Below are 23,147 nucleotides of genomic sequence, written 5' to 3'. Positions count from 1 at the left end.
CAATGTTCCAGGAGATGATGTGGGTCTTCCTTGTGGCTTCCCTAGCTGGTAGTCAATCAATAATGGATATCCTTTCTAGCACCCTGGAGTCATCAGTGAAAATACAACCGTTATGTTGGGGTGCCCTTGAGCCAGTTAGAGAGAGTTCCATAGACAGATCAATTAAGTCAGCTGATGGAGGAGAAGGGGACAGGGGGTTGCCAGCAGGATCCAGGTTGATTGAAGGAACTGATTTCCCCGGCTCTAAAGACCTTTGCAGCTGCAGCTTAGTACCTTCAAGTCTTTCGAGTATCGCCTGTTGATCTTTTGCTGGAAGACTCCCAAATGACTGCAAAAGGTCATCTTCTAATGAAACATTAAGGGGACTATGCGTCACATCCATAGAGGGCTGCACTGATGACTCATTATGCAACTCGGGGTTTGCTTGGGACTGACCAGATCTGGATACCTTAAGACACATCGCAGCCTTATATTTTGCCGCCGAAGATGCTTAAAATACTTAAAAAGAGTATACTTAAAAAGATACTTAAAAAGAGCAACCATGCCCCCCCTCAACCTCCACTTCTTCAGACTGAACATTCCCAAGTCTGTCAGCCTTTTCTTGTAGGGCTTGTTGGTCTCCAGGTCCCTGATCAGCCCCGTTGCTTTCCTCTGCACCCGCTCCATTGCTAACTAGTACATTATCCAAAATTATTCTTAAAATTTGCAAACATCAGAACATTTTCCTCCTGCTCTCAGGTTTAAAGGGACCTGTGTGTTTTTAATAGCATCGCACAGGCACAAATGAAATGCTGATTTACATTAACTTTTTATTGTAACAAAGCAACTTGTACACTTTTTAACATTTAAACTGAGCATCTTTCTTTTCCAGTGAAACAAAAAAAATTGGGGGGGGGGAGAACAAAATTACAATAGCGAATGTAAATTCCAAATAAGATCCTACAGGTTCTGCTGATTCTCCATCAAGTGGCAGGGGTCAAAAGTTATCATTAGAAGAGAATTTTATTTTTTAAAGTGTCATCTTATACTGTAAGGATGTTTGTTTAAATATCACAATTAAATATGCCAAAGGAGAAGTCATGTTTTGTCAAAATGCCCACGAGAGAGAGAGAGAGACTGGTAAATGCTGTCCATAGTCACAGAGAGATACAATGTAATCTCTGAGCCCAAATACAGAGAAAAGAGGTAGATTCTATGCATTACTATACAGAGGGCATATTATTAAGCCTGTATTACTATACAGAGGCTATACAGCTTCTAAGAGAGTGAAGAGAGCAGAAGGTTCTCTTTTCCCCCCACAGAACACAGTGTGTTGATTTAACAGTTTGTTTTAAAACAGGAATAATACAATTGAAATGAATAGAGATGCTTTCCCACTGTATTCTGCTAAAGATATTTTTTCCAAAAATTGTGTGAACCATGCTGAAGAGAAGGAGAAAAAGACCTCAAGAGAACACAGCAACTGAGCACAAAAGGGGGGGAATAGACAGTAACTTGCTCCCAGGGACCGAAGGGGTGGAAGAGGGGATGGAATAGAGCGTGGTTGGAATCCATCAGTGTTCTGTTAGCTTCTCCTTCATCTTGCTCTCCTTCATGCTCATCACTTTCCTCATCAATGTCCCCCAGTCCTTCCTGCTCTTCATTATCTACTTCGTCCTCCTCTGTTTCACCTTCTTCATCATCCATATCAGGAACTAAGTAGTACTGCAATGGATTTGGCTGGATGTCATCTTTAATGACCTCACCTAGCTCATCAGCTCCTGCATCAGATTGGTCAGTGAACCAGCTATAGAAGCTTTCTGGTTCTTCATGCTGCCCCTTTCTGTCTGCCTTGAATGCTTTGTCAGATCCTTCCCAGATTTCCATTTGATTTCACTGGATTTTGATGATAGGTCCCCACTCTCATTCAGGTGAAACTCTTTGGAGAGCATCTTTTTTTAAAAAAATGGATTCTTATCAAAATAAAAATCTATTCTGCAAATTACATCACCTCAACTCTTCAAATAATGCAGTATTTCTTCATATTCTTCCCCCAACAGTACGGATGCTTCTGTTGACAAATGTTACTCAAAAATTGGGGGGGTTGGCAATCAGATCTGGCTTCTGGAAGAATGGTTGGTGGAGTTTGTTGTCTTTCTGTTCTACTTTCAAAATTTCCTCACTGGCTTGTTCATTCAGTCTGTTTATTTCATTCTGTACTTCATCAACATGTTGAATTGCTTTCTGTTGTTCATTTTAAAAAAAGAAATTCTCCCTCCCTTTTGCAAAATCAAACCTTAGAACCACACATGGTAGTGAGACGACTTGCAAAGTGTCACCCAAGCTACATTATAAAAAGCAGGGGGGGGGAGGGGGGGAATAGAGTGTGGATCCAACTCTGCAATGCCCTTTAAGGAACACTTTTTCTTTTTAAAAAATCACCCTTCTCTCTCCCACTGAGAAAAGCACCTCCGCAAAACCAGAGAGGCCTCCGTGGCCAGGCAGCAACATCAAGCTAACCATGTGGTGGAGGTAATCATAGCAGCAGGTTTTATTGTGTTGGGGGGGTGGGGGGGTGGGGTATGAAATGCTGTTTTGTTTTGTATATAGGGGAAGAGTCTCCAATGTTGTGCTTTTTCATTCCAGGATTTTAAAACATTTTAACATCTCACATACACCCTTGTAGTGATAGAAATGAGACATCTAAATACTATCAGCCATGCATGGTCGCAAACGGGGTAGCTAAATCTGTGGCTTGAGGTCACACAAAGGCTAGAGAGATCTTTCTGCACACTTGGGGGACTTCCCACATGTGCAGAAGAATCTGAAATGTTTATTTATATATATATATATATATAAATGGGATTTAAATCCCTTGAGAAGTAAAGGGCGGAGAACACTTGTACAGAGAACACTTTTTCCTTATCTGTTTGGTGGAGCCCAGGAGCCAAGGCAGACCATGTGGGAGTTGCTCTGGGCCCTTCCACGATGGCTGACTCCAAGAACTGCTCCCTCTGGGCCTTGCTGTGGCGGCATATATTGGAACCCGTTCTGGGCTCAGCTGCAGCATCAGCAGACAGAGCCACTCCTGGTCCTGCCGTAGCAGCAGCAGATGCTGGGAAATCCTCTGGACTTAGAGTGGCTCCCAGACACCACTGGCAGCCTCCAAGATGAAGCCTGGATACAACAGCCCGTGGCAGGAGGGGGGGGGGAATGGAATCCCCAGTGAGTTTCATGGGTCTTCCCTTGTTTATATTTCAGTTTTAAGTAATAATTTGTGAATTGCTGCCCTGACCTGTAAAGCCCAGGCAAGACCAATCTCATCAGATCTCGGAAGCTAAGCAGGGTCAACCCTGGCAAGTACTTGAATGGGAGAAGTCGGGAGAGCTGGGGCAGGCTTTATTCAGTCATCTCTCTGAATATCCTCCATGCCCTCAGTAGAGGCCAGTCGCCAGAGGTCACCGTAATTTCCAGGTGCACATGCATACACACACACAAATACAAAATACCAAAAAGAAGGGGGGGAGAATTGGGAATTGTCCTAAAATCACAAAATCTCATTGAGAACAAGGCCTAGACCCTATATACAAAATGTTTTAGCTGCTTATATTACAGTTGTTTGAAGTAATTCTTCGTTCCTAATATTCCAGCTTTTTGAAGTAATTCCTTCTCTATAGCCCATGCAATATTACTCACCCAGAATCGTGTAAGCTAATTATGGCTGCGAATGCTGCACACTGCAGACTGAAAACTTTCCTCTGCTGGTACCCCTGTAGTACTTAGTATTAGGGGTGTGCATTCGGTTCGGCCAAACCGAATCAACCGCCGAATCACCCCTGATTTGGCTGTATATGGAATCGCATACAGCTGAATCCAATTGGGGCCCATTATGCGGGAGCCGAGTATGGCTCCCCATATACTTCTGTATAGATATTCGGAAGTATACGGAATTCAATGCAAAAGGCGGGAAAGGGGCTTCTGCAGCCTCAGGGGAGCTGCTTGCCTCCTTTCCCGCCTTTGGTAGCCTTTTCCCGCCTCTCCCATAGCCTCCCTGGGATCGGGGGGGGAGGGGGAAGAGGAGCCCCAGCAGCCAAAATGCATTGCATATGCATGCTTTGCAGGGCTGTTGTGTAGCTGATCCCCCAGCCATCAGCAACATTGTTGTTCTTTTGATCTTTTGCTTACTCGGGTATTCAAGTAAGCACTGTTGTCTGGCCAATAACAGAGCAGTGCTATTTTTTTTGAAACTGCTCTGTAGGGCCAGAGAACCTTTTTAAGGAGTCTGCCTGGCTGGACTCCTCCATTGCTGCTGTGTTGGTGTGAGAGAGAGATTGTGTTGTGCTGGCCCTTGGCCTCAGCTGCTGCTGTTCTCTCTCAGCCTTACCAGACTTGCCTGGAGTAGAGAAGACGTCTAAGGTAAGACAGTCTTGGGGTTCTTGTTTTTATTTTAGTTGGTAAAAGGACTTTTTAAGACTCAGAGTCCCTTTACTTATACAGATTTGGGTGGTGGGTAGCTTATTTGGGGTTAGGGGGTTCTGCTGGGGGAGGGGGCCTGGGGTGGGGGGCTTTTGCCAATTTGCCCATATCTTACTTTAGTGAGAGGACTTTTAAAAGTGCAGTGTCCTTTTACTTTTCCTTATTTGGGTGGCTTGGATTTCTTGGGGTTAGGGTGAAGGGTTTTTTTGGGGGGGAGGGGTTGGTAAAGTTCCTGTATTGTTAAAAGTTAAGTTTTTTACTGTTTTAAAAGGATTCTGTTTGATTTGTTGCTGCTGTGTTGCACTGCTGTTGTTCCTTTTCTCTTCTGGTTCTGGTTCTTGGTGGGGGGGGGGGCTGTTTGGCCTAATTTTCATTGTTTAAAAGGCCACTTTTTTAGCAGTTGAGTTTCTTGGTCTTCTCCTGTTGTCCCTTTTCCTGGTTCTGGTTTTTTTTTTGGGGGGGGGGGAAGCTGGCACCTGGGTGAGAGACCCAGAACCAGCAGGCTTGTTGTGCTTGGCCAGCTCTCCCTGCGTTCTTTGGGGCAGGGCTGGAGAGCTGGCATCTGTAGATTGTGTGTTCTGTGGCAGGGAAGCTGGCACCTGGGTGAGAGACCCAGAATCAGAAGGTTTTTTGTGCTTGGCCAGCTCTCCCCATGTTGTTTGGGGCTGGGCTGGAGAGCTGGCATCTGTAGATTGTGTGTTCTGTGGCAGGGAAGCTGGCACCTGTGTGAGATACCCAGAACCAGCAGGCTTGTTGTGCTTGGTCAGCTCTCCCCGTGTTGTTTGGGGCAGGGCTGGAGAGCTGGCATCTGTAGATTGTGTGTTCTGTGGCAGGGAAGCTGGCACCTGGGTGAGAGACCCAGAACCAGCAGGCTTGTTGTGCTTGGCTAGCTCTCCCCGCATTCTTTGGGGCAGGGCTGGAGAGCTGGCATCTGGGTTTGCTGCAGCCAGGTCTGCAGAGCAGACCTTGAGCAGATTGTGTTTTGTGAGGCAGGGTTCATAGAGTAGATAGATGTATATAGTGCTTTTGGGTCCTATAGAGATTCTCTGGTGTGAAGTTAGGTTTGGCTTTGGGTGCCCCAGGAATTGGACCCCCTAGCCCAATCTTTTTGTGACTTGGGGGGTTTGTTGGGGAGAGTCCCCTGCAAATTTGGGGACTCTCCCTCAAACCCCCTCCCCTCCAGGCAGCTTCAAATATACACTATTTGCCATTGATTTCAATGGCCCATAGGGTATAATGGGGCCGTATATTCGGAAATAGCCGCACATCTACCGTATATGCGGCTATTCCAACTACGGAATTCAGAAATATACGGGATTCTGTATTTTTTCCCCCCCGTATACTTCTGAATCCGTGTACTAACGAATATTTTTTTTTGCACACCCTACTTAGTATCTAGCCTGATGCAGAATTCTGGAGGACTAAAAAACTGAATGATGCTATTTTGCAAGTTTCACTTTGATCCTAACAAAAGCCTTGGGGAGCAGGTGTGCAAAGGGCTTTACAGAAAATACAAGAAGTGATGTGGCATCACATATATGTTCTGAAAGGCAGTTGAAGAAATTCAGGGCAGAAAGGGAGAAGAGTGAAATCTTGGAAGGGATCAGACCACCTTTGGATGGTTGAGCAGGTAGAGGAACAGAGGTTAATAAAGTACTAACATAGAAATGCTGTTCTTTTCTCAGTCTGACTTGTACCAGTTGGTCCATGTTACCTGATCAGAAAAGTAAGACACACAAAATTTGCTAGTACATTTTGGAGAAAGGATAGATACTTGTAATCTATTATATATAGCTTAAGAATACAGTCTTGTCAATATAATCTTCAAGACAGTACCATTTCTAGGCAGAGAGGGTGGACCTGGATTTTTTCCACTGAAGTCAATCACATGGCCGCCTGTGCTTGTATACTCAGGTGCAGTCACTAGGTTTTGAAAGCCTCTCCAAATATAAACACTCCTATGATCATTTCACACTAGGTATTTTTATCTGTGTCTACATATTTCTTCTTCACTGTAAAGATTGAGGGAATAATATATCTATTTTAAAGAAAAGCTTTGAGATGAGCAAGAACGTTCCTCATGTTTAAATTTTATGGTAGATGGCAAAAAGTGGGCCAAACATATAATTCCTCTTTTTTTGGAAGGGGGGAGCATAGCAACACTGTTGATGCACCAGTTATTACATCACCCTCCAGCCCTGCAAAGGGTTCCTTCTGATGCGTGTCCTGAGCATGGCTGCACAGAACAGACTAAATACCTTTCTGTTGAAAGAAGTAGCGTTTCTCTTATGTCATACAGACCAACATTGCAATGGACAAGGTCGCAAATAACATGGACACTAAAATGTGTTTAGAAAGGTCAGCAAGACTTATTTTAGGGGGGAGGGGACAGCACAAAATTTTCTAAGAGATTACAAAGTGCAAGCAATCACTTATCAATACTGCTGAGTTCAAATCCAAAAGGACTGCCACACAAGTGGTTTAACCAGGCATCACACAACTTTGGTAGTCTCCAAGTTGCTTTGTATTTTTTGATCATGCTCTTTATGACATGTTGAAGTTTACAGATGTGTGGAATAATGTAAAATATACGGAACTGTGCATACTATGCAAAATAGTATACCTTAGATGCAGCATACATTATCTAATTTTAACAAACATGATTGTATTATACCACCAGGAAAGAGTAGCTACTTTTGGGGTGTGTAGAATTCAGAGGTGTTACTAAAAACAGACATCTTTCTGAGAAAACAGTCTTGTCTTCTTTAAGCACATCAAAATGTCAGGATTACTTACATAATATTGGCTAAAAGAATATGAACAGAACAAACATCGTAAACAGAAGGCATTGGCTGGACAGGCAGAATACCCTTGAGACTGTGACTGCAGGCATATTACTAAAGTAAAACTAGAACACTTCAAAAGGGGAGAAGTTTTTGATCCAGCAAATCTGATAATGGTCCTCCTAAACCAAAACTTGAAGGATTTTACATTTATGACATGCACCCTTAGGAGGCATGTAAAATATTGCACACAGACTTCTGCCAGTGGCAAAACTATCCAGATCTATGTCAAAGAACACACTGAGACAATACAATCCTTGTCTGGTGCATCTAGACATATTGTGTTGATTATAATAGAGAAACAGTGAAATCAAGAATACTTCAAGGCTGCAAAGGAAAATAATATTCATTTTCTGGCTCAGGAAACTGCTTTTCCTGCAGAAACTGTTGAATATCGCCTTTTATCTCATCAATATTTACAGCAACTTTTCTTTAAAAATCAGAATTCTTCCAGTCCCATGTAATACAAACCCTCCAACCTTCCTACTCAAGTCATTCATTCCCATTTTTCTCATTTTGTTATATAATGAACACATACTTAACTGTCTCCAATCATAGAAAGAAAGAAAACTAAATTAGAAGGAGAGAGTTAGACTGAAGTTTGTTTGTTAGGGTTTTGACAGAAGCTACTATAGGGATTGTGAGGTAACTTATTTCCCTTTAAAGGGGAAAGCTGGGCAAACATGTCAAAGTCAAAGGTATTCCAATAAAATGACAACACAAAGAACAAACAAATTCCTTAGATTTACTATGAAAACAGATGTAACATTTTAATCCCAGGGGAAAGGTCTGGAAGGAAACCCAGATTTTTCTCCAGAAGATTTCCCACCTACCCACCCAGTTTTTCCAACAAAAAAACCCCCAGAAATTTGGAGGAACATTGAAAAAAAAATCATACATTTTCCTTTTGGAATGAGTTAAACTGCTTTCAAGACAAACTCTATGATAACTTTCAATATTTTTATACTGGACAGCCTAGAGCATTAGCTGATAATTCCTATGTATACTGTAGACATGGACGAATTTTCAAGAAATATGTTTCAATGTGACCAGGAAATAATTTACCTGGAGGTGGGGAGGTGGATTTGTTTCCAGGCAAATTGCTTGGGCTGACAGACTAATCTTGCTTGTAATTTTCTTTGCCTTGATCTGAGTAAAAGGGAGGATAATGCAAGGGCAGAAGGGCCCAGTTTTCCTCTTTCAGCCAGCTTCAGTGGGAGAACTGCCTCTGCACTGTCCCCCTCTCTTCTCATCATCCTTAATGCATGCTTTGAGCAGAGAATAACATGAAGGTGGATGAGAACTTTGACTGGCCATCCTTCCCAGCACACACACACATAATGTACTTGAAATTTACCACTGCACACAATAACCTCTGCTCAGATGTACACAATTTTCAGCATGGAAATGCAACCCAAGTTGTAATCTTACAACTGAGTGCCATTTAAAAGCATCTGTATTAGGTATCATATTTCTACCATACCAATTTCCTTTTAAAAAAGTAAAGTTTATTGAAGTTTAAAACTGGAGGATTTAAAAACTACAACAGAAATCAAAACGCTTGCAGAAAATTCATTGGATATCAACCACTCACCATGAATGTAACTCTTTTAGCTTAATGAGAAACACAGAGAAATGTACCACACAGACAATTTGCCTGAATATTTAGATCCTGCTCTAAGTAACCTTGGCAATTCAACCAAATACTGCAGAATGAACTACAGCCTCTGAATTAAACCCATTTTGAAGTTACAAAATGCAACCTATGAGGTTCCCACCCACCCCCGCCAGTTGAACAATCATGAAACCTCATCAGCTGCACAGGTCAAATCTGGCAAAACAACACCCAGTCCTGTGTGGATTTTTTTTCTGAAAACAAGCATAGTAATAATGAACTGCTTCCCTAGATAGGAGTTACTAATGAAACAGCTTTTGCAAACAGGCTGGTGCACACGGAGGCAGAACAATAGTAAGAACATAAGAGAAACCATGTTGGATAAGGCAACACTCTTTGACACACAAAACCCAGGTGCCAACAGGAGGTCCTCAAGTGGGCCCAGACTCCAGAAGCCCTTCCACTATTGCCCCCCAAGCATCAAGAATACAGAGCATCACTGCCCCAGACATAGTGCTCCATCAATACCTTATACCTTAGCAGCCACTGATGGACCTCTGCTCCATATGTTTATCTAATTCCCTTGAAATTGCCTATGCTTGTACTAGGCACCACTTCCTGCAGCAGTGAATTCTAAGTTAATTACTCTTTGGGTGAAGAAGTACTTCCTTTTATATGTTCTAAACCTAATCTCATCAAGTGCCCATGAGTTCTTGTATTGTGAGAAAGGGAGAAAATACCTCTTTTTCTACCTTCTCTATCCCATGCATAATTTTGTAAACCTCAGTCACATTACCCCTCAGTTGTTGTTTCTCCAAGTTAAAGAGTCCTAGCTTCTTTAACCTTTCTTCCTAGGGAAAGCGTCCAATTCACTTAATCATTTTAGTTGCCATTTTCTGCACTTCTCCCAATGTTATATCTTTTTTGAGGTGTGGTGACCAGAACTGTACAGAGTATTCCAAATGAGGCAGCATCATTGATTTATACAGAGGCATTATGATACTGGTTGATTTGTTTTCAATTCCCTTCCTAATAATCCCCAGCATAGTGCTGGCCTTTTTTATTGCTGTTGCACACTGTCTTGACATTTTCAGTGAATTATCTACCCCAACTCCAAGATCTTTTTCCTGGTCAGTTACTGTCATCTCAGACCCCATCAATGTGTATTTGTAGTTAGGATTTGTTGCTCTGATGTGCATTACTTTGCATTTGCCCACCTTGACCCTCATTAGCCACATTGATGCCCACTTGCCCAGCCTCATCAAGTCCCTCTCAAGCACCTCACAATCCTCCCTGGTTCTCACCACCCTGAACTATTTAGCGTCATCCACAAACTTAGCCATTTCACTGCTTACTTCCAACTCCAAATCATTAATGAACAAGTTAAAAAGCACTGGATCCAGTACTGAGCCCTGGAACCCCACTGCTTACCACCATCTTCTGTGAAAACTGCCTGTTTATACTCACTCTGTTTCCTATTAACTAGTTTTTAATCCACAAGATGACTTGTCCCCTTATCCCATGGCTACTGAGTTAGGAGTCTCTGATGACGATTCTGAAATGCCCGCAATGTCTATGTTCTCCCCATACACTAAGCATTCCAACTCCTCCATTTTACCTTGGACATTTCTAGTATTTGCATATAATCAATTATCATTTCCCAGACACATCAGGTCTGCAACCTTCCTCCTGTGGCTTCTAAACCTTTCCTGGTAGCCAGTATTCTTTGTTGCCCTCTTAGTGGCCAGCCCTAATCCATTTCCCTGTAGAACAGTAACAGCTACCCCTTCATCTCTTGGAGATGAGCCATCCTGAACCAGAGTCATTTCATCTCATGTGAGCTTTCACACAAGATTTAGTTTAAAAACTGCTCTGTCATCTTTTTGATTTTAAGCACCAGCAGACTGATTCCTCCTTGGGACAAGAAGAGGCTATCTTTTTGTACAGGTTCTACTTGTTCCAAATAGTATCCCAGTGCCTAGCAAACGTAAACCTTTCCTCCCTACACCACCATCTCATCCACACATTGAGACTCCTAATTTGTGCCTGCCTATCTAGCCCTGCATGTGGAACAGGCAGCACTTCTGAGAAGGCTACCTTGAAGCATTGAGTCTCCTGCCTGTCAGCCTAAATTTTTCCTCCAAGATCATACACCATTTCTCCACATGGTTGGTGCCAACATGTACCATAACCCAGTACCTTCTACTAGCCTCTAGACCATGCATAATGTCCCACTACCTTGCACCAGGCAGAAAAGTAACCATGCATTGTGAAGAACAAAGCACCCCACATCTCTGGATTCAGAGTAGTGAAAGATGTACAACAGCACACTGACCCTGGAGTGGCTGCCCCCTGCCCTACTCTCATTCTATCACATCCCCTTAACTGCACTCATTTGAATAGCCTGAGGTATAAATGTTCTTGTTCAGAGCTAAATGTTCTTGTTCAGAGTCCGCTCATGGAGTGGAAGGCATACAAACCTTATGTTTCCCATCACGTCCATGTTTCAAGCATCTTACAAAATAAAAATAAGAACAGTGTGAATATCACACCAGTACAAAACAATACAGCAGTAAAGCAGTCAAACCAAAGACTAAATGCTACCCAAATCACTGCTTTTGGCGGTAACATTAAGCCCCTTAAAAAGTTCAGCTTCAAAAAATGAACCTTATACCTCTAGAGCAACAACTGGCTGCACATTGTTCAGGTGCTTATTCTTCTGAAAGCCAGATTAGATAGATTCAATACTCTTTGCCTTGAAGGAATTTTAAAGGTTGACACTGACTTGAGAACTAGTGAACCTAGCAAAAAGAAGTCTCACTATACTAGATCACTATATTCAGTGTGATTAAACTCATCTTCAAATAAGGTGCTGCTGAGACTGCAAGCTGATAGATTTCTAATTTGATTATTTTCACAGATCTTTCAGCGTTGATCACAAAGTGGCAAGATATCAGTTATGATGGGAAGTGAGAGAAGACATTCTGGTATAGCAGTGGGTGTAGGGAGGCTATGCATTTCCCAAGGATTCCGGGGGAATTGCTGTGTATCTCTCTCACTGTGTGAACTACTCATAAATTCAGGTCTATGATGAACAGATCCCCACAGAAAGCAGAGAGGACAGAGTGTTCTTAATGTCCCCAAATGCAGCAGTTCATTGTACACTACAGGTGTGAAAAAGTAAAAGGAGTGCCATCAGGGAAAACTTTGATATGGGCCAAACCTGTTCTTTGCTGCCAATGACCATAACTCCTGCTCCCATCTGCAGAGTTCCAGCCTGGAATGCAAGCCCAAATGGGACAAAAATCTGGCAATGAGGATGGATAAGTTTGAATATTCACAAGAACAAGTCACATTTCCAACTAAGCTTTAGATTTACTTGCTTGCTATAGTTGTGGTTTGCCCTTCTTGCTGAAGCTCAAAGCTGAGTACAGGGTTAGAAAAACAGTATAAGATATACCATTAACAGCCCAGCCCTGGATAGGTCAGGCAAGCCCACCCTTATCAGATCTCAGCAGCTAAGTACTTGACAAGTACTTGGATGGGAGACCTCCTTGGAATACCAGAGTCTGGAGGCAAGGGCAGGCTTTATTCAGCCACCTCTCTGAATATTCTCCATGCCCCCAGTAGAGGTCAGTCACCAGAGATCACTATGACTTCCAGGTGCAAATGCATGCATACTTACACACACACAAATACAACAAACAAAAAGGATATACCATAAACAATGCAGCAACTGGATGACAAAAATTAAAAACAATGCAGTAGGCGACTAGATTATAAACAATGCAATAAACTACAACCCTATTCCCTGTATTGAAATGCCCCCCTCCCAACAACTTAGTTTTTACACATTCTCTGGAATGATACAACAATGGGGGCCTGCTTGACCTTCTGAGGCACAACAGTCCACAAAATGGAAGCTGCAACAGAAAATGCTTGGGCACAGCTGTCATTATTCCTACCCATGTGACAATCAGAAATGCTGACTTCAACATGGTTCTCTGTTAGCTTGAGTTCCATTACAACATGAAAAATATTCCTTATTTGATTTCTCATCTTCTGGGTGTCCCAGTATGTTGCTGTCTACTACAGACTCTCGAGGTCCAGACAGAGACTTTGATCTTGCATGACTGTAGAATTCAGTGTGCTGTCAGCACTTAACACACCGTTACAAGCCTGAAAGGAAACATAATTCATCACAATACTAAGCAAACAAAGCATCACGCCACAAATACAAATAGTTGTGGAATAATATTATTTTGCTGCTGGCTGTGTTTAAAGACCAGCTTTTCATAGACATCTTGGCATGGCGTCCGGAGCACTAACCGCTGAAATATAGACACTTGGGAAGAGGCAAGTTGAACAGCCCGTGTACCATAAACGAGAGATTAAGGCAAACATGGACCAAATTCAGCTGTAGTGTGACTCCTTTTGTAAATATATCTAAAACCACTGTCAGTGCCATGGAAAAACAGCAACAGATGTGGAAAGCTAAGAGAAGTGTTAATGTACCCAAAATAAAAAGACACAGATGTGCTAACAGTGGGCGATGTGTGTGTTTCTGCTGAGTGCCAAATCCACCAAACACATCAAGTTCCCCAGCTGTGAGCCCACACACATTGCTCCAGATGCAGGTACCCAAGCAGCCTCTCATAGGCTGAGGGCATCCAAGTCTTGACCCCCAGAGGCTTGAGAAACTATCACCTAATATGGCTAGCTATTGACTTCAGATGATATTTAGGCAGTGAAAAAAAAAATTAAAGGGCTGACACTTGGATGGCCATGGAAATGTGGTTTTATTGCAATAGATCTTTGCTGGCATGGCTATGAGACATGGTTGCCATGACAAAATGAAGAAAGCCATCCCCAAGTTCATACAAATCTCTGAAAAATAGTAAATGGATAACAAAAATGCACTTTAGGTAAATGGATCTGTTCACATAAGACACAAAAATGCCAGTAAGTTGAAATGTGGCTGTATAGCCACATTCTTTCATGGACAGAAGCTGATTTTAAAAAATCTGATAGAAGCACACTCAACATGGCATTTTGGTCTTTCACACATCACACCAGGGACAGGACAGAAGTGTAAAAGCATCTTTGGTGGCAAATATGAAGTGTGCTGTGATTCAAAAATGGAGGCAGCTGCCCTGACCTGGATAGCTCAGGCAAGCCCAGTCTCATCAGATCTCGGAAGCTAAGCAGGGCTGACCCTGGGAAGTATTTAAATGGGAGACCTCCTTGGAATACTAGAGCCGGAAGTCAGAGGCAGGCTGTATCAAGCCACTTCTCTGAACATCCTCCATGCCCCAGTAGGGGTTGCCAGAAGTCATCACAACTTCCAGGCATGCATGCACACACAAAACCACCCCAAAATCTATTTTAAATACACACACACACCAAAAATGGAGGTAACCATGCTACATGGAAGAGTTTAGTTACTATGAAAATATTCTACAAGCTTCTTAAAAAGCTTTTTCTTTGTGAGTTCTGTTGTAGGGCTAAGCCAACTCAAAGGTGACCCCAGGCATCCTACTAATCTCTGTTGTTCCCCATGGGATGGGGATTCAAAGAAGTCAGTAGCCAAACACACAAGCGCAACCACTGACCAAAAGTTCCCAATGCAAACAGAACAAACCCAATAAGAATGTACACCAAACCAGAAAATCCAAGCCAAATCAACCGAGTGTTTAATATCAAATCATCACCTACAGTTAACTTACTAAAACATAATCAGTTTTCTTTTGAACTTACCGCAACAACTAAAATTTTTAAAACCTGCAAGAACACCCCCCCCAATGTCATAAAACCACAAAAGAAAAGCAAGGAAAAGTATTTTTAAAGAACCAGAAGGAAAAAAGGAGTTGGTGCTCCCTCACTACAATCCCCTGGCAAAAAACAAATAGACAAAAAACAAACAGAAAAAATTGAAATATTTTGGAACAAAGTCCACAAGTCCTGAAGATGTCCACTAGAGAGACACCAAGAAAGTCTTCCCCAGACAGGCCGCAAGCAGTAGAAATTCAAAGCAAATCAGAGATGCAACAGCAAACAGCAGCATACTCAAAAAAACCCTCTGTCTGAAATGGAGTCAGGCTGCTTTTATCCTCTTTTGTCTGTGCACAGAATAGCCTATGCAGAGCAGAAAAAAACGGAAACACATCTCCCCTCAGTGCTGTTTCAGCCCAGCAAAACAGCTTGGGGTTACAGCAGGAGCCCTTCTTCCTTCCACGACATTTTGAGCCCCTCGGGCCTTCCCTATATGTCAAAATAAGTTATTCCCTGCAGCTAGTACATGGCTGCAAGGAACCCGGAATTGGGTTTTGGGAACCTGGAGCCAACTTAAAAAACAAAAACAAAAAGCAGTGTAGTTGGTTTTTATGGAGGGAGGTGAGAATCATCATGATTGGGCAGACAGTCCAAGTGCTCCCTATATCATCTGATCCTTCCTTCCTGTTGCTGGGGAATCCTGAGAAATGGAAGAAAAAGAGACCTGGGAGCCTTAAAATGGTGGCCCTATCCCAGGAATTCGGGGGGACTGAAATATATATATGGTATTTTTAGGTATATTTTCAGACCTGGGTGCACATCCCTAACAGCTCTTCCACTCTAGGCATTTGCTCCTTGTACCTCCACAACAGGGGCCCACATGCCTATTTACCCTTGCAAACAACAGCCATCATAGGGAATAGGGGTTGGGAGTCATTTTATATATTTATACTCAACTTACCTTCCTAATGGAAGCATCATTTCCCTCCATTTTGTCCCAACAACCCTGTGACATAGGTTAGGCCAAAAGTGCAACTAGCCCAAAGTCTCCCTGTGGAGCCTGTCTGGTGGACTAGGGTCTGGTCATTATAACCGCTACATCATACAGGTTGTAGGAGGGAAACAAGAGCATGGAATGGGTTAAGCATCCCCTTCTGATACCACATCCTTTGAGAGAGCTGTGACATTAACCAGGAGGAAGGAGTAGCATTTCTTTGGACGAAATCTGAGGCCTTGTGTGGAAAGAAGTATACCTCCTGCTGTTTTATTAGAAAGAACGTTGAAATGCTAGAGCAGCATATTTAAGTTGTGCAAGTTTGTAAGTCTACTTCATTTGTTGTGAAAACATTTTATGATTTTAATAATTTTACATGCATCAGGCTCTGAGATAAAAAAAAAAAAATGTCCACTGCTGCATACAAGCTGTCAAAAGGCTGAGGAGCCCTAGTTAACAATAATCAAAATAAGAATGCATAAGAAATAATATTGCCATGGTCATATGACAAGCCACCCCCCAATACAGAATGGATCTGAGTATCCACTGCTGTTTCTGTCACTTTCTGGCTGTATTGGTAGAGAAGAGTTTGCTGCCTTGGATTTGGGCCTGCTGAGCTCCCAAAATAGTTTAAACTATTCCAGTTGGATTTTGTTTGACAACACCTGCTTTGCATTTACAGCAACTTCAACAAGGGAGCCCAAATGCATGTTTTTAAGAAGCTGAACTCCAATTGTATATGAATATAAGCAATCATCTCTCCAGTTCTACTTGGGATAACACTCAATTTATGTTTGAAAACTAGAAATTTTCTTTTTAATAATCTGAAAGCACCCCTCCCTCGCCCACCCCAGGGACTGAATTCAGAGGCGGCAACAAGTTTGCAGAAAGACTCCTGTTAATTTGAGGGGGCTCATTTTTAATTTTTATTAGGGGGACTTCCTCCTTCCATCCAATTTTTTCTTCCGTACGTATGGCATTAAAAGTAATATTTAATGTTTAAATGTGTTTGGAACTCGATGTTTCATTCCTGGCCATTTGGCAGAGTAGCTAGCCAAACTATTAGAGAAATCAAGACAGATTATTGGGTTGTAGCCTCATAATCCAAGCATCTTCTCCCAGTTTCCCACTTAGATGATACTCTAGGCAGGATATGACCCCTTACACTTTAAACTGACGTGGAGAGTGATTTGCCATCATTCAGATATTGCTATATTTCCCGACTGCCTACTACAGGCATTAGCTCCTCTCCTGTCATTATACTTCCTTCAGAGCTTGATTCTTGTCAGAAAAGAGAGAAAGAGAGAGGCTACACAGCTATAATGTGGCTGCTAGTGCTCATTCCAGGAGCTGTCGTGCTTTACTTGCTCCCCCTGCTCACCTCCTAAAGAGGAAATATAGTATAATGAATAGACATCACTGTGTACATTTAATAACGGACTCTAGAAGAGCCTCCTAATGGCTTTAGCAGGAAGCAGAAATTTCAAAAGCTTTGACTTGAGCCATTTTCACACAAGGGTTTAGTTTAATTTCATTCAGTTTTCAGTTTCTTTTCCTTCCTGATGAAAGGAGAGATTATTTTCTATACAGCCTAGGCAGGCTCAAACTAGAGCATCACCTCAAGTACCTTCCCCTCCTGCCCCACCTGCAAGACTGCAGAGGAAGTGCCTTCCCCACCAGGGCACATTAGACCAATCCAATGTAGTGGCAGCAATGCAAAAGGAGATGAGCATCTCCCTTTGGGCCATCCAAACTGGATCCAAAGAGGATGAAAAGAGCCTCTACAGGCCACCATGAGCCCAATGTGGTAGCAACACCCAGTGTCCATGGCAACAACTGGCACAAGTCACAACTGTAGCCTCATTTCACATTTAGTGGCACCAAATAAGAGGCCATCAAGCAGCTGTGAGGTGGTGGCCTGAGTGTATTGTTTTTACTCATTTATGCCAGAACTCATTCACAGAATTAAGACAGCTAACTTCCAATTTGCCATCATTAACATGGAGAAGTCCCTCACTCATAGCTTAACTGAGTTTTATCTAGGTCAGTTTTATATATGCTGGCCTAGATTTTAATCATCAAGCATTACTATACTGTATCCAATCAAACTGCTCTGAAGATTTAAGGGTACATAAGTTTCCTTATGAAGCAGCAGTGATTTCCATCAATCTGAAAATGGTAGACCATAAACTATTATTAATTGCTATGACATTCCACCCCCCATATACTGGGCCTGGGGAAAGCATTTTTCTCTTATGATTAGGAAACCTGTCTTGGAGACTGACCGTCACAGTACCTTAGTGAGTGTTTGTTCTTAATTTCCACCAGTTTTCCACTTTGGGGCAATCCACTGTGGTACTCTAATTTTGGTTGGGGGTAGCATCCACTCAAGAACTGCATAGGGGCAAAGTAGGGCTTTTGGGAGGGGAAATTTGACATGAGTCACCACCTCTTCTTTTTAAAAAAGGGCCCTTACCTTTTCAAAACTACTCTGTTGGATAGAGGTCAGCATTAGATCATCTCACACATAGCCTCAACAGGGCCAATCAGGGACAGAGTCCTCATTTTCCCAAGGCAATTCTCTTTGCAGCAAACCACCTCCCAGTAACTAAACATTAAATATTCTGTGTTAAACACTTTCAGCATTCAAATGTACACACAGCAAGCCATGATGAAGGTTTTGTTGTTTTTTAATTAAAAGCTTTATTGAATTTCAATTATAAGGAAAGGGAAGGTTTTACAAGGAATTTGGGGAAAACAGGGTTGGAGGATGAGGACAGAAAACCTCTTAATTACATTTTCTTTCTCATTACATATACATCTGATTCAAACATCAGTCTATATATCATTTACAATTGGTATTTTCTATTTTGTCTCTTATAACATTTCTACTCTCTAGAATTCTTTCTTTGGCTTACAACTACACAAACAAAATTGTTTCATCTTATTCAGTATATTATACAGTACTCACTCCTAATTTTATGCATTCTTTATGTACAAACATGATATTTCATAGTGCCACAATTTCCACACCTATACTGCACCCAACCAGTCATACAATGGTTGCCAAATCTTCTTGTTATCTTGTATGTTTCCTTCTCATAATTTTGCAGAGAGCAAGTCCATTTCAGCTGTTTCTAAGAGTTTCAGAACAAAGTCCTCTTGTCTGGGTATTTTTTGTGTTTTCCACTGTTTTGCATATATTATTCTTGCTGCAGTTACAGCATGGATCAAGAATTTAATTATCGGTTTGAGAAGCGAATCTTGGCAAATATTTAACAAGTACATCTCAGGTTTATGCTGTAAATCAGTCTTTAAATTTTTTGTAGACAACTATGAATTTGTTTCCAATAACTTTTCGCTAAATCACAGTACCACCACATATGATAAAATGATCCTTTCGATTTTTGACACTTCCAACATTTATTTGAAACGTTTGAGTGTATCGTCGCCAATTTATCCAGTGTAATATACCATCTATAAAGCATAAGTTTTCTTTAAAAGTAACTGATCTTGTAATCTTGGTATTTTCTTTCCATACTCTCTCCCAAGTGTCTAAGTCTATATTGTAACCAATGTTTTGTGCCCATTTCACCATATTGTCTTTTACTATTTCATCTTGTATTTTCATAGTTAGTAAATAATTATAATTTTTTTAAATCATTTTTTCTTCTGGTCCTTTTATAATTATCAAATTCATTTTTCTGTTTTGCAAAACCCATTTCTTTGTCTTTCATATATCTGGATTTTGATTGTATTTTTGTCCACCAATCTAGCATTTTATGTTCTTCTATTCTTAAGCTATCAGTCTCATCCAGTACCTTCTCGTATGTAAGAATTTCTTCAAAATTTAATAGGCTCAATGTTTGTATATTCAAATCCAAACTTTTTATTCTTTAAAGTAAACCCACAGTAATGTACATGCTTTATAGTAGATCTGCCAATCTGGTAAAGCAAAGCCACCTCACTGTTTGGCATCCTGCAATGCTTTTAGTTTAATTGTGGGTTTCTTCTTCTGCCATATAAACATAGAAATCATTTTATTTAATTATTGAAAAAATATTTTAGACAGTGGAATAGGTATCATTTAATTGTTGCAATTCTTCCCATTAATGAAATTTGCAAGTTCTGCCATTTCTCCAAGTTATTTTTGATTTCTTTTAACAATTTATCATAGTTATCTGTTTTCTCTGGTTTTTGCTCTGGTTGTTATATATAGTCCCAAGTTTGTTATATATAGAGCCAGTTTGGTGTAGTGGTTAAGTGTGCGGACTCTTATCTGGGAGAACCGGGTTTGATTCCCCACTCCTCCACTTGCACCTGCTGGAGTGGCCTTGGGTCAGCCATAGCTCTGGCAGAGGTTGTCCTTGAAAGGGCAGCTGCTGTGAGAGCCCTCTCCAGCCCCACCCACCTCACAGGGTGTCTGTTGTGGGGGAGGAAGATAAAGGAGATTGTGAGCTGCTCTGAGACTCTTCGGAGTGGAGGGCAGGATATAAATCCAATATCATCATTATCATTATCAATATCATATATTTGTTTTGCTCTGGTTGTTATATATAGTCCCAAGTCTGGTTGTTATATATAGTCCCAAGTATTTAATTTTCTTCATAGGTCCATAGCCCGATATTTCTTCTAATTCTTTAATCTGAATTTCCGTCATGTTTTTCGTTAAAAATTTAGTTTTCTTATAATTCACTTTAAAATCTGCGACTGCTCCAAATTTCTCCAATTTCTCCTTAAGTCTTTTTATAGATGTTAATGGCTCTTCCAATATAAAAACCAAGTCATCAGCAAACGCTTTAAGTTTATAGGATTCCCCCCTTAAATTCCTTTTATTTCTTTATCAGACCGTATTTGTTCAGTTAAATATTCCAACTTCAAAATAAAGAGTAAAGGTGACAGCGGACAGCCCTGCCTTGTTCCCTTTTCAATCTTAATTTGATCTGTCAATGCTCCATTCACCATAATTCTTGCCTTCTATTCTGTGTAGATAGCTTGTACCCATTGCTTAAATTGATTACCACAGCCTATCCCCTCCAAACATTTCATCATAAATGTCCAGCTTACATTAACGAAGGCTTTTTCTGCATCTAAAAAAATAAAGGCTGCCTGTTTATCTGGATATTGTTAATAGTACTCCAATGTGTTCAATACTGTTCTCATATTATTTCTCATCTGCCTCTTTGGTAAAAATCCCATTTGGTCTTCATTTATTGTACTCATCAAAACTTTCTTCAATCTTGAAGCCAAAATAGACGCAAAAATTTTGTAATCCACATTTAATAATAAGATGGGTCTATAATTTCTAATATCTTTCGGGTCTGTTCCCACTTTATGTATTATAGATATTGTTGCTTCTTTCCATGAGGCTGGTATTTCTGATATCAACGTTATTTTTTCTAGTAGCATTTTATATGGTAATAATAATACAGAATTCTGCCGGTAGTCCATCTGGTCCCGGTGTTTCATTATTTTTCTGTTCTTTAAGAGACTCTTCAGAGTGGAAGGTGGGATATAAATCCAATATCTTCATCATCATCTTCTTAATTATGCCAATAATCTCTTGGACTGTTGTTGGATTATTCAATATTATTTGATGTTCTTTCGAAAGCTCCTCTTTCTTGGTTTCTTTAATATATTCTTCTTGTAGGGACCCTGAACCTTCGTGTTTTTTGTATAAATTTCCATAGAATATTTTTACAACTTGTTCAGTTTGGTTACTTTTATATTGCTCTACAATGTTTTCATCCTTCAAGGTTGTTAGTACTTTCTTCTCTTTCTTTTTCCAGTCTATAAGCCAACCATCTACTCACTTTATTTGCATTTTCAAAAAAGGATTGTCTTGCCCATTTCAATTTCCATTCTACTTCTTCCATCAACAACAAATTTATCTGATGCTGCAAAATCTGTATTTTAGTTCTCATCTCATTGTATCAAATTTATCTTAAATTCTTTTTCTTGTACTTCCAGTTTTCCTGTCAGTTTCATAGTCTTTATTTTTTTCTCTTCTCCATTTTGCTGAATATCAAATCACAATTCCTCTTTAAAAAGCTTTAAAGGCATCCCAGATTATCTGTCTTGGTGTAACTTCTTTCAAATTTTGTTCAAAAAACACTATGATCTCTTTTTTGGCTTCTACTAAAAATTTCTCTTCTTTTAATATCTGTAAATTTAGCAACCGTCTAAAAGTCTTATTATAGCTCTTAAATTTCACTTGAAGTGGGTTATGATCAGCAAAGGTTGTGGGCAGTATCTCAGCTTCCCCCAGTTCCTTATTCAAGGTTGTTGAAAGCTAGCACATATTGATTCTGGACCAAGAGTCATGTACTTTTGAATAGTAAGTGAAGTCTCTCGTCTTTATACTTCTCATTCTCCAGCAGTCTTCATCTGCATGTTGTTCTAGAAAATCTTGTGCTTTAAGTATAGATGTGACATTAAATCTTTTATCCTGGTATGTAAAAAATACACCTTCTGGTACCAACCAACGAAATTGTATATCCATTTTGTGTAGCCATACCGTGAAGTTCTTGTATTCACTTTTTTTTTGCCTCATACTCCAAGGAACTTCTTTCAAAATTCTTATTTTGTTGCCTTTCCAGCTTAGATCTTCCCCTTTCGTATATCTTAGGATGGTATCTCACACTGTGGTCCTTATGAACTTAATATGAATCTCCCTGGGCAATTTATGTTTCCTTGTATATGAAGAGGCAACTCTCCGTGCCCAATCTATATCTTGTTCAATTTCTTTTGTTGGTGATTCCATTACTTCACTCAAAAATTCACTAATTTCCTTACTTACATTCTCGCCTTTTTCTTCTGGGATGTTTTGAAAACGTAGGATATAAGCTGCCATCTCCATTTCCAACTTTACAGTTCTCGAATCTCTCTTTGCGCTTACTTTTTTCTTCTTGCAAGCCAATGCTCATAGTTGTCATTTTCCCATCTATTTCCACAACCTTAGCGGTCACTTTCTGTGTTTGCTGGCTGTTAATCAAAAGTTGTTTTTGGAATTCATCCAATTTCTCATTAGTTTTTTTTTTTAATTTCATCGTTAAGTTCCCTTTTAATATCTTGCAAAGCATCTTGATTCTGATTAAAACCTTCCATCATCGCTTTTTGTAATTTCCCTATCGCATCTTGCTCAATTGCTGCTGCTACAGATCTCTGCATTCCAGGTGATGTACTTTGTAAAGCTCTTTTAATTTTAGTCTCTTTGGATCCATTTTCAAAAGAATTTCTTTCTTTGTCAGATCAGTTTACTCAATTCAAATGAAAATATTTGTTATTAACTTTACTGGTACCCCTCTCTATTGGCTTCTGAGCCAACCACCCTTTCCAATAAGTTTCCTTAGAAGTCTATAAATGCCTTCAACTTCACAAACCATCTTCAAAAAGAAAGAAACCAGACCACCTTAAATGATTTTGCACCTTCCAACCACCAAGTTACGATTATAGACTGTCCTTTCCA

At 40.6% G+C, this 23,147-nt stretch overlaps 1 pseudogene; it reads right to left on the bottom strand.

The window, feature by feature from the left end:
• Nucleotides 1-1,386: 1,386 nt before the first annotated feature.
• LOC132570104 (protein SET-like) lies at nt 1,387-22,728 on the bottom strand (annotated as a pseudogene).
• Between the last annotated feature and the right edge of the window lie 419 nt (nt 22,729-23,147).

Source organism: Heteronotia binoei, chromosome 4 (genome assembly GCF_032191835.1).
Source record: "Heteronotia binoei isolate CCM8104 ecotype False Entrance Well chromosome 4, APGP_CSIRO_Hbin_v1, whole genome shotgun sequence".
In the NCBI taxonomy this organism is placed as follows: domain Eukaryota; kingdom Metazoa; phylum Chordata; class Lepidosauria; order Squamata; family Gekkonidae; genus Heteronotia; species Heteronotia binoei.
The sequence above is the reverse complement of the archived record's forward strand: the minus strand, read 5'-3'. Positions and strand labels throughout refer to the sequence as shown.